The following is a 14,615-nucleotide window of genomic DNA, read 5'->3' as shown; positions in this document are numbered from 1 at the left end:
CACAGAACTTATTTCTGTGTTGCTTTTCAGTACTGAATTTGGACATCTTAGTGAAAAGAACTTGGATACAATTTGTATATCCCTTTGCAAACTATTCTTAATATTCTCTTTAATATGTTTGAATGATATTTTGTGTATGTGTGTCATTTTTCTGTTTCTTTATAAGACCTTTGTGGCTACAGTGGTTTCAAGTTTCCTGCCCTCTCATACTTTGATCAAGGGATTGATACTTTGCTATAAATCTTTAACAATTTTATAAAACACCTATTGGATTTTAAAGTACTTTAAAATCAAAAGATATTTAATAGGAGAGAAAAGAGGCCTTTTCTGGAAGCAACCAATCTGAACACAATAAACCAAACACATGTGTATCTTTAACCAAAGATTTGTGTATCTTCAGTACCTTGATAAGAACTATGCAAGGTTATTTACAAGCCAGTAAATAACCTTGATTACATAGATAGTAGCTCATAGGTGCTAATCAGAGGGTCGTGTGCAGGCTGATGCTGACTAGCAAACTGGCAAATGTCTATGATAAGACAGATGCAAAAACTGAGAGAAAGCGTTAGAAACTTTGGTAGCGGTTTGACATAACTGTGACAGCCAAGAATGTGATCACTCTTCCAGTACTTTATTGTATTTTAGTTTACAACAGTATCCGTTCATGATGGACTGAGGGAAATAACCCTGTTTACCACCACAGATAGTTGAAGAAGTATCACGTACTGTCTACAATTTCATCATTTCATCTAAGATGGACTAAAAAGGAGACAATGGATCCACCCAGGAAGAGGAGGGTAAAACAATCATTTAGTTATGTGTTAGCCACAACTTAGGAGCTCTAACAGTAGTTGTGGAAAGAAAGGAATACATCTTGGAAAAGCTGCAAAGGGAAAGAACAGTGTGTAGTCACTAACTGAACAGGCTGTATGACAAGAAGGACTGTGCTGCCCCAACCCAACATCAACTTGGATGATGTCACTAAGCATAGAGAAGCTGCATTGGAAAGAAGTCTTTGAGAACGCTGGGCTAGAAAAGAATTCTGGTTTTCTAGTTGTGAGTTAGTGATGGCAAGACATCTATTTAGAAATTCACAGTGAACCATGAAAGACGGCCTCAACTGAAGAGTTCAATATTAGAAATTTGGAACAGATGGGAAATTCTTCTTGATAGTTTTACTGAGAAAGAGAAATTCTCCTCTATTTTTTACAATGCTTGAGACAAACTTATTTACAACTTTTCCTCTTTTTCTTAACTAGGTAGATGAAGATATATGGAGTGAAGGAAGAAAAAATGCCTGACCTTTGCAGGTCATGCCCTTATGTTTCAAAGCATTGCGAAATGCCATAGCTAGGGTGTGCAGGCAATCCTGCTTCTCAAAGATATTGATAAATAAAATAGGAAGGAAAACTTTTTGGTGTCTATGATTTAAATTTTCCCAAAGAAATAATATAAACTCTTCAGGTTATTTCCATAAAACCATTTTTAAGTTCATTAACCTCGTAGTAGAATTTAAATATTATAGTGCTAGCAATACTATCACTACAGTTTCTAATTCAAGTATCAGTTGAATTTATTTCAAACATTTAGTGGATTTATAGGACTTTAAAGGACCATGACAGTGTACCATATTCACAACTATTTATATTGTTTCTTCACACACACACACACACACACAGACACACACACACACACACACACACACAGACACACACACACACACAGACACACACACAGACACACACACACACAGACACACACACACACACAGACACACACACACACAGACACACACACAGACACACACACACACACACAGACACACACACAGACACACACACAGACACACACACACACACACAGACACACACACACACACACAGACACACACACAGACACACACACAGACACACACACACACACAGACACACACACACACACAGACACACACACACATACACAGACACACACACAGACACACACACACACACAGACACACACACAGACACACACACACACACACAGACACACACACACATACACACACACAGACACACACACAGACACACACACACACACACAGACACACACACAGACACACACACAGACACACACACACACACACAGACACACACACACACACAGACACACACACAGACACACACACACACACAGACACACACACACACACACAGACACACACACACATACACAGACACACACACACACACAGACACACACACAGACACACACACACACACAGACACACACACACATACACACACACAGACACACACACAGACACACACACACACACAGACACACACACACACAGACACACACACAGACACACACACACAGACACACACACAGACACACACACAGACACACACACACACACACACACAGACACACACACACACAGACACACACACACACACACAGACACACACACACACACACTTCTACACACATCTGCCACATCTTTTGACTTCTTGGTACAACAAAGGAAATGTTGTTGACTCCAGTAAAAATTTATGTCTCCATGTTTAGGGGGCACTGGAACTTAACCAAAATATAGTGGGTACTGTTTGTTTTTAAGAAAAATGTTTTGACTTCACAGTTGGAAGGAATCCTTATAATTTTATCTTCTTTTATCAAATTCCTAATCCATCCCCTATTGCCCAAGGAAGACACCCAGTTCTACTTGTTTTTGGATACTGAAAAGAATATGGAGTAGCATACTGCTGTTGAGTATGAACCTGGCACTGAACAAATGGGAGATAATGTCTGCTAAATAATTCTGTTAGCTCATTAACACATACAAAATGGATAGGTGAAGTTACACTTTCTATTGTATCCTTTCCTTTTTCTTTCTTGACCATGCTAAAGCTTCATGTAGCCTCTCCTTTTCATGTCTTTGTGTTCTTCCCTGTGTATGGGCATCATTTGGTGGACTAAGAGTGCCTGCTTACACATTGCACATCATTGGTCTGTCATCTAGTGTGCTGGGTATTTCAGTGCGATTGCATCTCTATTCATTTACTGTCAGAGGTGGCAATGTTGTAGACAGGAATGTTTGTTATTGAAACAAACAAAGCATGTGGTGTTATAGATTTGTATGCAAAACCTTCACAACAAAACTAAGTAGCTATTTACTTTAAATATGCCAATTAACTGTTACTAATGTACAGTGCACTTCTAGGTTAAGGATGATTGATAGTAACATGCAGTGAAATGTTCTTAAACTACAGTCAGGAAATGTAAATGTACAAAATGCAAAGAACCAGCAGCTGACAGCACTAGTTACATGTTTCAAAACAACACTCTCAAATCGTTCTTTTATTGTTCTTTCATCCTTTCTCTATTCTGCACTTGTACAGTCTGGTAGCCAAGAGTATACTACAAAAGTTTTGGAAACGAGATATTTAGTATGAAGTAAACATCATGGGCCTAATCTCATTTGTTTCACTCAGGCAGAACTCTTACAAACCACAGTGGGAGTTTTGCCTGAGTAAAGAGAATAGGCTTATCTCTTTAAAAGTCCGACTTTGAATTTGTTGCAATTACAAAACTAATTAAAAAGGAGAGATGACTTCTCCTTTAGTTGCTATGTCCTGTCTCAGGAAACAGTCACTTCTTCATTTGCTCAAGACCTGCATTGTCTAACACAAAAATAAAGACAGCCACAAGTTTTAAACACAGATATGTATTTAAATTTTTTAGGAGCCAAAGTAAAAAGAACCAGGAAATTAATTTTGATAACATTATGTTTAATCTAATATGCCCAAATTGTAATCATTTTCACACCTAATTGATATAAAGTATTTGTAAGGCATCTTGCATATTTTTGTTGTAGTTTAGGTTTATAGCATGTACCAATATAGCTGAACCACATGGTAGGAGTTCAGTCACTCTCATGGTGAGTGTAGGATCACATAGTTCCTTATATTGCCATTTCAGGGCCAGTCTAACGTCTATGGCTAAAATAGTTGCTTTGGGCAGTCAAAAGAAGCTGGATATGCATCCTGAATCGACACAATGAACTGATTGCTGTTCAGTTTTGCCAATTACTTTTAAAACCTGCCATTTTGTTGAGATTAGTTACATTCATGAACTCAGCCAGCTGACATGATTTTATAAAGCTACCGACTGTTAAATGTAAAAAGGTTTGTGCCAGGGATACTATATAAACATTCTTTTAGTAAAATCTCAAAAGAGAAAAAGGAATCACTCTAAAAATACAAATGTAATATTGAAGGCCTTTTGATATGCATCATTTAAATGTCAATTGAACATTTTTGTGATGCGTTTCATGTCCCTTGCAATGAAAGTTGGTGCACATTGTTAGTCTGTCAAGTTAACCCTCTAAGAAGGAAAATTGGATCTACTTAATTCCAGTTAACTGTTAGTACCAACTGTAAACTAAAATAAAAAATGCAGTGCAAATAAGACTAAGCAGAAATTAAACATCAAACAAGGGAGTAGGTTAAAAGAGTAACTTTTGGGGACCTAATTGAATTTTTCCAAAAAAGAAAAAGTAATTTAGTGTCTCTTATGTGTGACACATTGGTAAATGCTGTGGAGGTAAATAATAGCTACAACAAAAAGTTGTGTCATAGCCCTTCAGATTTGGAGAAAACATGAAAAGTAACCTCTAGAATAAACCATAATAAAAATATGTGGTATGGTAAGTATCATTAAAAGCACTGAAATATTCTATAGTTACCTAGCCTTTGATGGATCTGGAGAATTGTGGGAAGACACCCATGGGTGCCTCTCTCCTGCTTTGCCTTATCCCCTGCTGGCTGCAGTTGTGGGCTTCTGTGTTAGTTCCTAGCAGGTTCAGCCAGAGGGAAAGCCAGATGCTGAAAGGGAGAGGAGAGAGCTAGATGTAGAGGAAAGCTGGGTTCTTGCTTTCTCTGTGCCTCAGGTACTATCTATCTCTGAAGTATTTCAAAAGGTTCTTGCTCTAACTCTTACTCCACATTCCTGCCACAACTACAGATTTCTCTAGGCAGCTGACTCCTGTCTCTGGTACTACCAGCTCTTCCCTTGTCACCCAAAAAGTGCTAGTGGATTCCTGTTATTCCTCACCTCTAGGCTGCCTCTCAGCATCCCTGTTCAGTGAGCCTTTCTGCCTCAGTATAATCAAATCCCTGGGTTAAATTTTCTCTCCTCTTTTAATACTTAATGTGAATATTTTGCCCTTCTGGTTGAACTGTGACTGATACAGCAGAAGGATGGATTCTGGAAACAAAAATGAGCACAGTTCCAAACAAATTATCAAACAGATTGCTATGTGCACACAGAAGTAGGCAGTGATCACTAAGAGCCAGCGTGAGTTTCTTAGGAGCAATCATGACCAATTCTCTTTGTGTATTTAATTGGTTGTTGAAGAAATGCTGGCGTCAGTACATGAGCAGAGCCTTTGAAGTGATCTCTCATGATGTCCTTGTGGTTAATAGACACATGTGGGCTGGATGATACAGATTTAGTCAGGTTTATAGGCTGTACTGGAAAATACCTAGAGGGAGCCATGGCTGCTTTTCAATATTTGAAGAGGGATTAGATTAAATCTTTGAAACACTAGAGGCTAGAGCCAGGATCAATGTTTGAGGTTCAGGGAATCTGATTTTGGCTCAATAAATGGAAGTGCATTCTAAGAATTAGACTTCTTCTAAAGTGGAATAAGCTCCCTATGAAGAAGATGATTTCTGCCCCTGATTGCATTCAGGTAGATTTTATCCATTAGGAATAGGAGGAACAGGAATTCTTGTATCAGTGGAAACTTGAAGTAGATTATCTCTAAAGTCCTTTCCAACAATGAAAGCTTAAGAGCCTATGAATATGGTCATAGCTTAACATTCAAGCTTAACATAGCTTGGCACCAAATCTAACTTTGCCATGTGACAAAAAGCCTGCACTGCCTCTGCATGACCATTGGTAGAAAAAAAAACAACAACAAACCATTGTCCCAATGGAGAAACAAGTAATCAAATTTCCTGCTTTACAGATGCACAAATATACTACCTTTTAGTTCAAAAAGAAAGTATCTTCTCTCATTTACGGAAAATGAGCATATAAAAAAAGAGGCAAAAATCAATAACACACATAGTATACAACTATAATAACTGATGGATATGTATTTTAATAATAAAGATATGAATACAGGAAATTTAAATTACTGAGGACTTGTGTGGGATAGTTATTTGTCAGGATGAAACTTGACTTTTTTGTAAAAATGATTAAAGTTTGTATGGGAGATCATGAACTTTTTAGTAGATATTTTTATTACTTATTTGACAGAAAAACAGTTGAATTTCAGCTGTAATCAATCACTCTAGTTTCATCAACCACATGGTATATGTTTAGTATCAGAAATAGCCATAGGCAAAATTTTTAAGAGGAGAATTGTATTTCTTTTCTCTGGCCTTGTCTACTACATGGTGTCATGTATTTAAAAGGTTTCAAATGAACTCCTCTAAGTACCTACCTTCTACTTCTCAGGAATGGATCTAAGAAACTATTTTCAGGAAAAACAAAGTATACACCTGAAAACACTACTTGTTGAATTGAGATATGAATGAGTGAGTGAATCAGATATGGACAAATGAAGTCATAATCAAAAGAATTCTAGTAAGAAGATTTTATGCATGTATTTCTGATGAACCCTTCTGAATCCCTAGTATAAACAAAACACTGACTGAATTGCAGATTGTTCCCACTTTAAAAAGTCTCCAGGAGCATGGTGATAGACCCAAGTGCACAGAGCTAATTATAATACCACATGATAAGTGCTGTGCGACAGGTATTCACACAGTGCTATGGAAATACAGAGGGACATGTGATGAATTTATTAATTCTGCTGCAGTGGAGGCTGGGCTAAAGGAAGCTGTTGATGGGGAAAAGCTTCAGAGAAAGGATGACATCTAAACTGAGACAAAAAGAAGAAAATATACTTTCCCTCAGGAAGAAATAAGGGGAGAAATCCTGTAAGCCGAAGAGTTTGTGTGGAGACTCAAAGGTGTTTTTGCTTTTTAACCCCATTAACCAATGGTTAAGAGATCATTTGTGGGAATTTAAGGAGACGTTACCCCTGATAGATTTTGCATGGAAAGTTACTGGGTTTCCGATGTAGGATTAGCTTGGTCCGTGAATCTACTATATACTAATATGTTACACTTTGGGGGCCTAGTAATTATGTTTAGGTGACTGGTAAATTAAATACATAGTATGCATTTCAAAAACAAATATTTAATTTATGCTTTATACAAGAATTCTTTTTTTCAGAAACAACCTTGCTGTAGCATTTTTTAGCAAAACATTCAACTTGTAGAAGAAAATTCATCTACAATATCATATGCAATCATATTAATACACTGTTGTCAGGATTTTTTTCTTGAAAAACATGATTTTTAACTTCACTTATATCCCTAACTTACGGATATTTTAACATCTGTCAACTTATGGGAACTCACACACAAAGTCACCTTCTACCTAGCTAGATTTGCCTTTTCTCTCTTGGTTAAAAGTATTGAAAAGAACATCTTTCTGGATAAAAGCATCAAGGTCAAGAGACTGGATATTCATGCTATGTAGATTTGCTACCCAAAATCTACTGGAGGATTGAATTGCAGTGTTCAATAACTATAGCCTGAAGAATTTCTGCAATAAGCTAGAAATAATCAGTTTAAGAAAATACTGGGAAAAAATCAATTTCAGCTAGGAAGACATTACAATCAGAATTTTCCTAGGATTATTACATTTGCAAATAATTTATACCAAAGTTTAATTTAGGTTTCAGTTTTACTACTGTCAAAAAGTTGTTCTCCCTGGGATCTACTGATTTTTCCATTACAAAGTCTATGCCTTTTTTACAGGGTGGTTTAAAAACCAATAATTTAATCCACATTCTGCTAAAAAGTTTAATATAAGTGCTTTACCCAGATGTATTTTTCTTGCTTTAAAAAAGTCTGATTTTAATTGCTAACCTCATTTGTAAAAATCAATTCAATGAAAAAAATACTATGGTTTTCCTTTTTTCCCCTTTCTTTCTTAAACTCAAGGGAAACATGGATGAGTAACAAAAGAGTTCTCTGTGTAGAGTCTTCTTTAATGTCTCATTTTGGTGATGTATGAAATGAAAACCAAATTGTTTCAACTGGCTAAAAGTTTTATGTTTGAATTACCCAGAGTGCTTGTGTTTTGCAGTTTTTGTGATGATTTTATTTTTTCTTCTGGTATGCACCATTGTATTAACACATGCTAAGTAAGGGACAGTTTTTAAATAGACATGCTTTTGTTGCTAAATCTGCCTCTAGTTTTGTCTGGGCCAAAAATTATTCTGGAGTTTCTAATAAGAATGGTTAAGACAGGATGAGTGGACAAAGCAACTCAGAGAGTAACATGAGACAAACTGAGGTTAATTTGATAAAGGCCATCTTTTGTGATTTTGCTCTTTGGGGTGGATTTGTAATATTTTTCTCATTTGAATGTCTTCATGATGCAAAAATATTTAAGAAGTTTTATCAAACCATTAGAGAAACTTGGTGATTTATTGCATATTAAGTATAAATATTACTGTACAACCAAATGGATTGTGTTAGACTTCTAGGGCTACCTTAAAATATCTGTCATGTAGTCACTTCCAGTGAATGATCAGCTAAAACTGATAGATTCAGGATTATTGATTGGAAATGGTTTTTAAAGTGAAGTTTCTTTCCAACATGTGACTGTATTGTTTAACATTTTTTTGGCTGTAATAATAGTGATTCATGTCAGACTAGCTAGTGATTCATGTAAGAGTTTATTGTAAGGTACCCACAGGGCACAAGGGCAGGAGATGCATAAAATGAACTTTGTAAGAGAGAGCAGGTGCTCTCTCTCTTTTCTCTCCTCTCTCATGTTTTGAGGCTTGTTTCTATATTCTCTCTTTGCCACAGCAGCCAAACTTACTGTCCTTTTTTTTTTAAGCAAAGTAATCTTCTCTCCAGATTGTCAGGAAAGACAATCAGACTGACCCTGGCCTAGGATAGGTGCTCCCCTATAAGCAGCTCAGATGAGATGGGGTCCTGCATACAAATATAGTTGCCAGGTTTTCATGTCTGTGGGAGAAGGAGAGTATTGGCTTTGGAGAGATATAGGGAGGTACAGACCCATCAAAGAGTGACCATTTTAAAATGATCAAATGTCATTTAAACTGAGCTCAGTTCGTTACACAATACAGATACAGCCTCTAGTTTCTCTACAACTATGTAAAGTGTTTAAAATATTTTGGCAATATATTTTAGGAAATTTAGTAGATTTTTGGCCCCCAAATTTGGTAAACTGTGGAGCTAGAGATAATTCTTTCACTTTCACATCCTCAGCTTCCACACCCATAAATTGGGGATATTGACACTTCTAAGAATTAACAGTGGTGCATGTAAAGTGACTAAATACAACAGTCCATCATCATGCTGATAGTTGGCAAGTGGAGCTATTTTTTTTATATTATTTAGAGTCACATAATCAGCATTTTAAAGTCAAATGAAGTCATAGATATTGTTAGATTAAAAGGAGACACTTTGAGACATCCCCTGAAGAACTTGAAAAAATATGTACTTGCATATTGTTCTCTAAAAGTTAAACTATAAAATCATCTCACAATGAAACAGAGACATACACAAAGTCAGTCTAAAATCATCTTTCCAAAATTTCCATTATTAGTAAAATTAGTTAATACTTAAACTGTTATTTAATGTTTTTTATTAAATTCACTTTATATCAATTTGCCATTTTAAAATATTTAACGTCTTGTTTGTAAATACCTTTTTAAAATTAGGATTCAAAATGCTGATTTTATGTTGATCGGCCTTGAAGTAAACAAGTGAGTCTCAGTGGTGACCATCAGTTATCAGCCTCAGCCCTCTGCTAGTATCCTAGCAGGCCCATGAGATCAGCTCTACCCTAACTGGTCTTTCTCTGTGGAGACAGACAAATCAGGCTATCAGAGCAAGCCATCTAACTTCCTTATGAGTCAGTATTTATTTGTAAAATAGGAATATTATATAGTTTTCAAAGTACTGACGTAAGAAAACGTTAAGATAATGTCCTTGCTATGGGCTATTTGACTCTAACACCCCTACCTTCCTGCAGTTCTCAAGTGATGATTTTTGAAAATGAAGCCATGGAAGGTAAATTGGTTTAGATGAGGTTATAATGGTAGAATCCTTATGATGGGATTAATGTCCTTATAAGAAGAGGAAGGGGCAAGGAGTTAAACCAGAAAGAGGGCACTTTCCAAGAGGTGAATCAGCTCCCACCTTGATCTGGAACTCCCTAGCCTACAGGACTGAAGAACAAATTTCTGTTGTTTAAGCCACTCCAGTTTATGGTATTTTATTGTAGCAGCCCAAATTAACTAAGACTGTCCTTGACAAAAAATTTTAAAATTAAAAGAAAAACCACTTTACTCTTCTCCTACATGGGATGGGTCAACATGACTTATTAGGCCACCTGAATTTTTTTTGGGTCTGGAAAATTCTATAAATTGTCAGAGAGGGCTTGCATGTGTACTTTATAAGCTTTGTTAGGCAGCCTCAACAGCTTCAGTAAATTTAATCAACTCTGACAGTGGTTCAACTGCAAATTCTAGGCAAGAGCATGGTCAATGGCAAGTTTACCAAGATAAATTCTGCTCTGGATCCTAGTGGGTAATAAAATTTCTATTGTTATTAGAGTGCAAGTGCTTCTAACTCTTTTGCTGTATAGTATATCAATCAGCTATTTATTGAAACCTAGCTCTAAATTTGACATTACCCATAGGAAAATACAATAAAAAATTCCTGGGTCTGAAAGTTTCTCATCTAACTAGGGAATTCACAAGGGAACATAGGAAATGTTTTAATGAGTATGAGTACTTACCCACATATTACCTCACAATCATCCTATGTTACAGTGGATGAAACTGACTTGTAGAACTGTAGTGACTGGCTAAAAGTCTATGATGAATATTCAGTAGTGGAACTAAGCCTAGTGCTCAAAGTACAGAATTCTTTACTCAGTGGAACCAGTGTTAGTGGATTTCCCTAGCAGTGGCTATAACCTGGTCCCTTCCATAAATACTACACATTGGGGAATTTCAGGCAAGGACTCAGGAATCTGCATTTTAATAAAACCCTAGGTGCATCTTGTGTGGATCTTCTGCTTTGAGAAGCACTGCATTAGGTTATACAGTGTTCCAGTGAAGTAACTTTAGTTTCAAAATAATACTTTGGTATGTTTAAAATGCTAGAGTATTGAAACATGTTGAGATGCAGGAGATGAGGAGAAGAGTTTGGCAAGGAATGTGATCTTTTGTGCCGGCTGGTGCTGACCAGAAACATAGAGGAGACATTTAGGTTGTCTGGGTTCCTTCATTGATTTGGACAATGTCTTCTCATCACTGCATTCAGTTCACACAAGAAATCCCGGGAGGATTTTGCCCTGGAATTCTTTTTATCCCCCTCCCCTTTTAAAAATAAAAACTGGACTCAAAATGTCTTAAATTAGGAAAGAATTCAGCTTCAAATGTTTCTTTTTGCCCTTATATGGATTTTCTGAAAGCCCAGTCTAAAATACCATGTTCTTTCTATGTCATCTTCCTTATGAACGCAGGCACAGTATTCTGTCCTTGGATGGGCTTCAGGGGGAGAGACAGCAAAACAAAAAAACACTTTATATTTCAAAAGCACAGATTTTTATCATGTGAGGGTCAGGGATGAGTTTAAAGTGTTGTTCATTTGGGAGAGAAGAATTTCTGTTTCTAAGATGATATGAAAAATCATAGAGTAAATGAAATATAAGAAAACACTGACAGCTACTCTGCTGTGATTTTGATTTAAAAATTTGTACAGATTGAGTATATCTGAGTGGACATATAAGCATGAATATTTATCTTTAATTCATCTTTCAACCCTGAAGTAGAGGTCTATGACTTTGCCAGGCAGGCATTTATTCAGAAGCCTGGCTTTCAACATAGTGGTCACTGTGTATTAGGAGCCAGTATGGGATTCCCCCTCAGGGCCATGGAAAGCGGCAGGAAGTGGCCTCTCAATTGGGCCATTGTCTAAGGGAATGTTTTAACCATCTTTCTCTCAGCCTGGCTGGAGACACATAATCAACACAGTAAGGAGGGAGCACCAGTCAGTTCTCCCAATTGCTACTCCTTCTTTGTTCTTCCACTTTGCCTAGTGTTCATCTTGCTTTGGGAAATCACTGCGATTCAGCACTTACACGAGTGGTTATTTCTGTCCCTTAAATTATACTTTCCTTCACCCAACTTGAGAGTGACCTTAAGAATCTTACTGATCCCATTCCAGAGAGGGGCATACCAAGATTATATCTGGCAGGGACATTTGCTACACATGGTGACTTCTTGCCCTGTTCTTTACTTTTGATATAAAATATGTCTTTTCTCTCAAGTGGAATATATGCTTTTGGAGAGTATACATCATTTGTATAATTTGGAAATTTTTTAGTTCAGAGCTTCATATCCAATGATCTCTCAATAAATTAATGAATGAATATAGAGTTTGCAGTGCCAGTGGTTATTGGTATAGTCGTTTCTTCTCCTATCTATACTCTAGATGCCTTTTGAGTTACTTAACTTTACTTCTGGCATAACTGCCAACGTGGTAGTTTGTGTACATTGTAACCTTATCATGAGATGAAAAGACAAGAATGGGTGAAAGCAAGAAAACAAGACTGATGATCAGTGTCTTCTATCATCTCTACTCAAGAACTTGGTGGTCCCTATTATGCTAGCATGAATCTTATACTATTTAAATCAAAATACTCAATTATTCAAGTTGCTCTAAATTGTTCGTTAACTATCATGGGTCAGAGCTTACCTGTGCTATCTTTCAAATATCCTATTCTCTGCTCAATGATAGTGTTTGGTAATGAAAGAATGAAATAAACCAATCTTTGTAATGTAAGAACTACCCAATATGGTACCCTTCTCAAGAATCAAAGTGCCTTAACTTAGTTTAAAGACCTTTTAGAAATTAAGCTAAGTATATTGATTTGTTCTTAGCAATCTTTTAAATTTATTCTTTCTTTTATGTTTGCTTGGTTGCTATCCTGGTTCTAGCAAAATTCTCCAAAGTAGTTTCTTGACTCTGATCTTCTTTCAGCAGCACATCCTGTGATTTGTTGCTGAATTAATCTTTTAAAAAATGTCTCCTTTATCATGTCACTCATTGGTTAAAATTGCCCTCCTTGACCTTCATTGTTTAGATTGCCTGGGTGCCAGACAGAAAGCATGTAGGTTACCTCATCCTCATACTTCATGACAGACATTAATAATCAATCATGTTTTGCTTCCCTGTGAGCCAGTGGCCCCCAAAACCTTGACATGATTTCTAATGAGACACTATCAGTTGCTAGGAGATAGTTTTCCAGATGAAACTTCTTCTCATAACTGGAATGTAGTAGGAAATTCAAAGTCAAAGTCCACAGCTAGTGGACACAATATAATCTGATCCCATTATGCCTCTCATTGGGTATAATTACAAAATCTTCCCATTTTGTTCTAACATGGTTCTGAACCCAAGTGTGTGCTGAATATGCTCTGTCCAGACTTTGATCCACTGTTTCTGAAATCCCCTCTGGGCATGCTTTCCCTGCTTATGTTTTCTGATAGGTCCATGAGTAAGGTCCAACTTTCCTTCTCCTTGCTTTCTGAAGCCTTCCTAGACCATGTTAGACAGAAGTTATCACAATGCTCAAAGAACTGTCAGTGACACCTGATTCATCAATGAGTTTGTACAATTTTGTGTGGTCTCACATGGTTATTAGTTTCTTGACAAGTATGTGTCCTCTCAGATAGATTTCAGGAGACATGGACTACATTTCTACTTCTTCCTATTTTCCATAGTGTTTATTGTTGATATCATTTGAAAAGCATACAGTTACTGTTGAGTTCAAGCATGGAAACAAGTGGGTAAAGGAGAGAATATACACACATACATACACACACTGCACACTCCCCAGACTCTAGAATAAAATGTTCCTAAAATTGGAATGGTAGAGCCGGGTGACAATCCTCAAACTTCAGTTTGTGCTGAGGATGTAAATTTTAGTAAAATAATTTTTCATGCTTTTGTTTTGTATCTAACACTTTTTAAGAATCTATTGTGTGCTAGGCCTTGTGCTAAGGAGCTATACACAGGAGCTTTCTTTGTATTTATCACCATCCTGTGAGGTAGAGATTGTCATATCTTCAATCTGAAAGATGGGGAAAAAATGAGGCACAGAGAGCTTATGTAAAGTACCCAAGCACACATACAAGCTGTACACAGCAGACAGGGATTTTCACCTGTCTGCTGTCTAGCTACCAGACTTTTTCTCTTAAGCACCACAAATACAGCCTTATGCCATGTAAGGTTTTTGATGTGTTTTTTCCTTTAAAGACTTTTAGAATTTCAGTGAGTAACATGAAAACTCTAAGGAAAGTAATAAATGTGAAAATCATAATATAGAAGAAATGTGATTATTTGGTTTGTCATAAGGGAGCAAATGAGGCTTAGAAATTGGCTGGGAATAAACCAAAAGATATCTGATAAAGAATGGAAGAGAGTGTCTTAGAG

General features: G+C 36.7%; 1 long non-coding RNA gene across 5 annotated transcripts in view; it reads left to right on the top strand.

Annotated features, from left to right (window-relative positions):
* The window catches only part of LOC109695252 (uncharacterized), a 220,695-nt gene that overhangs the window by 109,699 nt on the left and 96,381 nt on the right, over nucleotides 1-14,615 (top strand). The gene's annotated exons all lie outside the window — the stretch shown is intronic.

This window comes from Castor canadensis, chromosome 6 (assembly GCF_047511655.1).
Source record: "Castor canadensis chromosome 6, mCasCan1.hap1v2, whole genome shotgun sequence".
Classification (NCBI taxonomy): Eukaryota; Metazoa; Chordata; class Mammalia; order Rodentia; family Castoridae; genus Castor; species Castor canadensis.
This window is presented reverse-complemented; position numbering and strand designations above follow the sequence as displayed.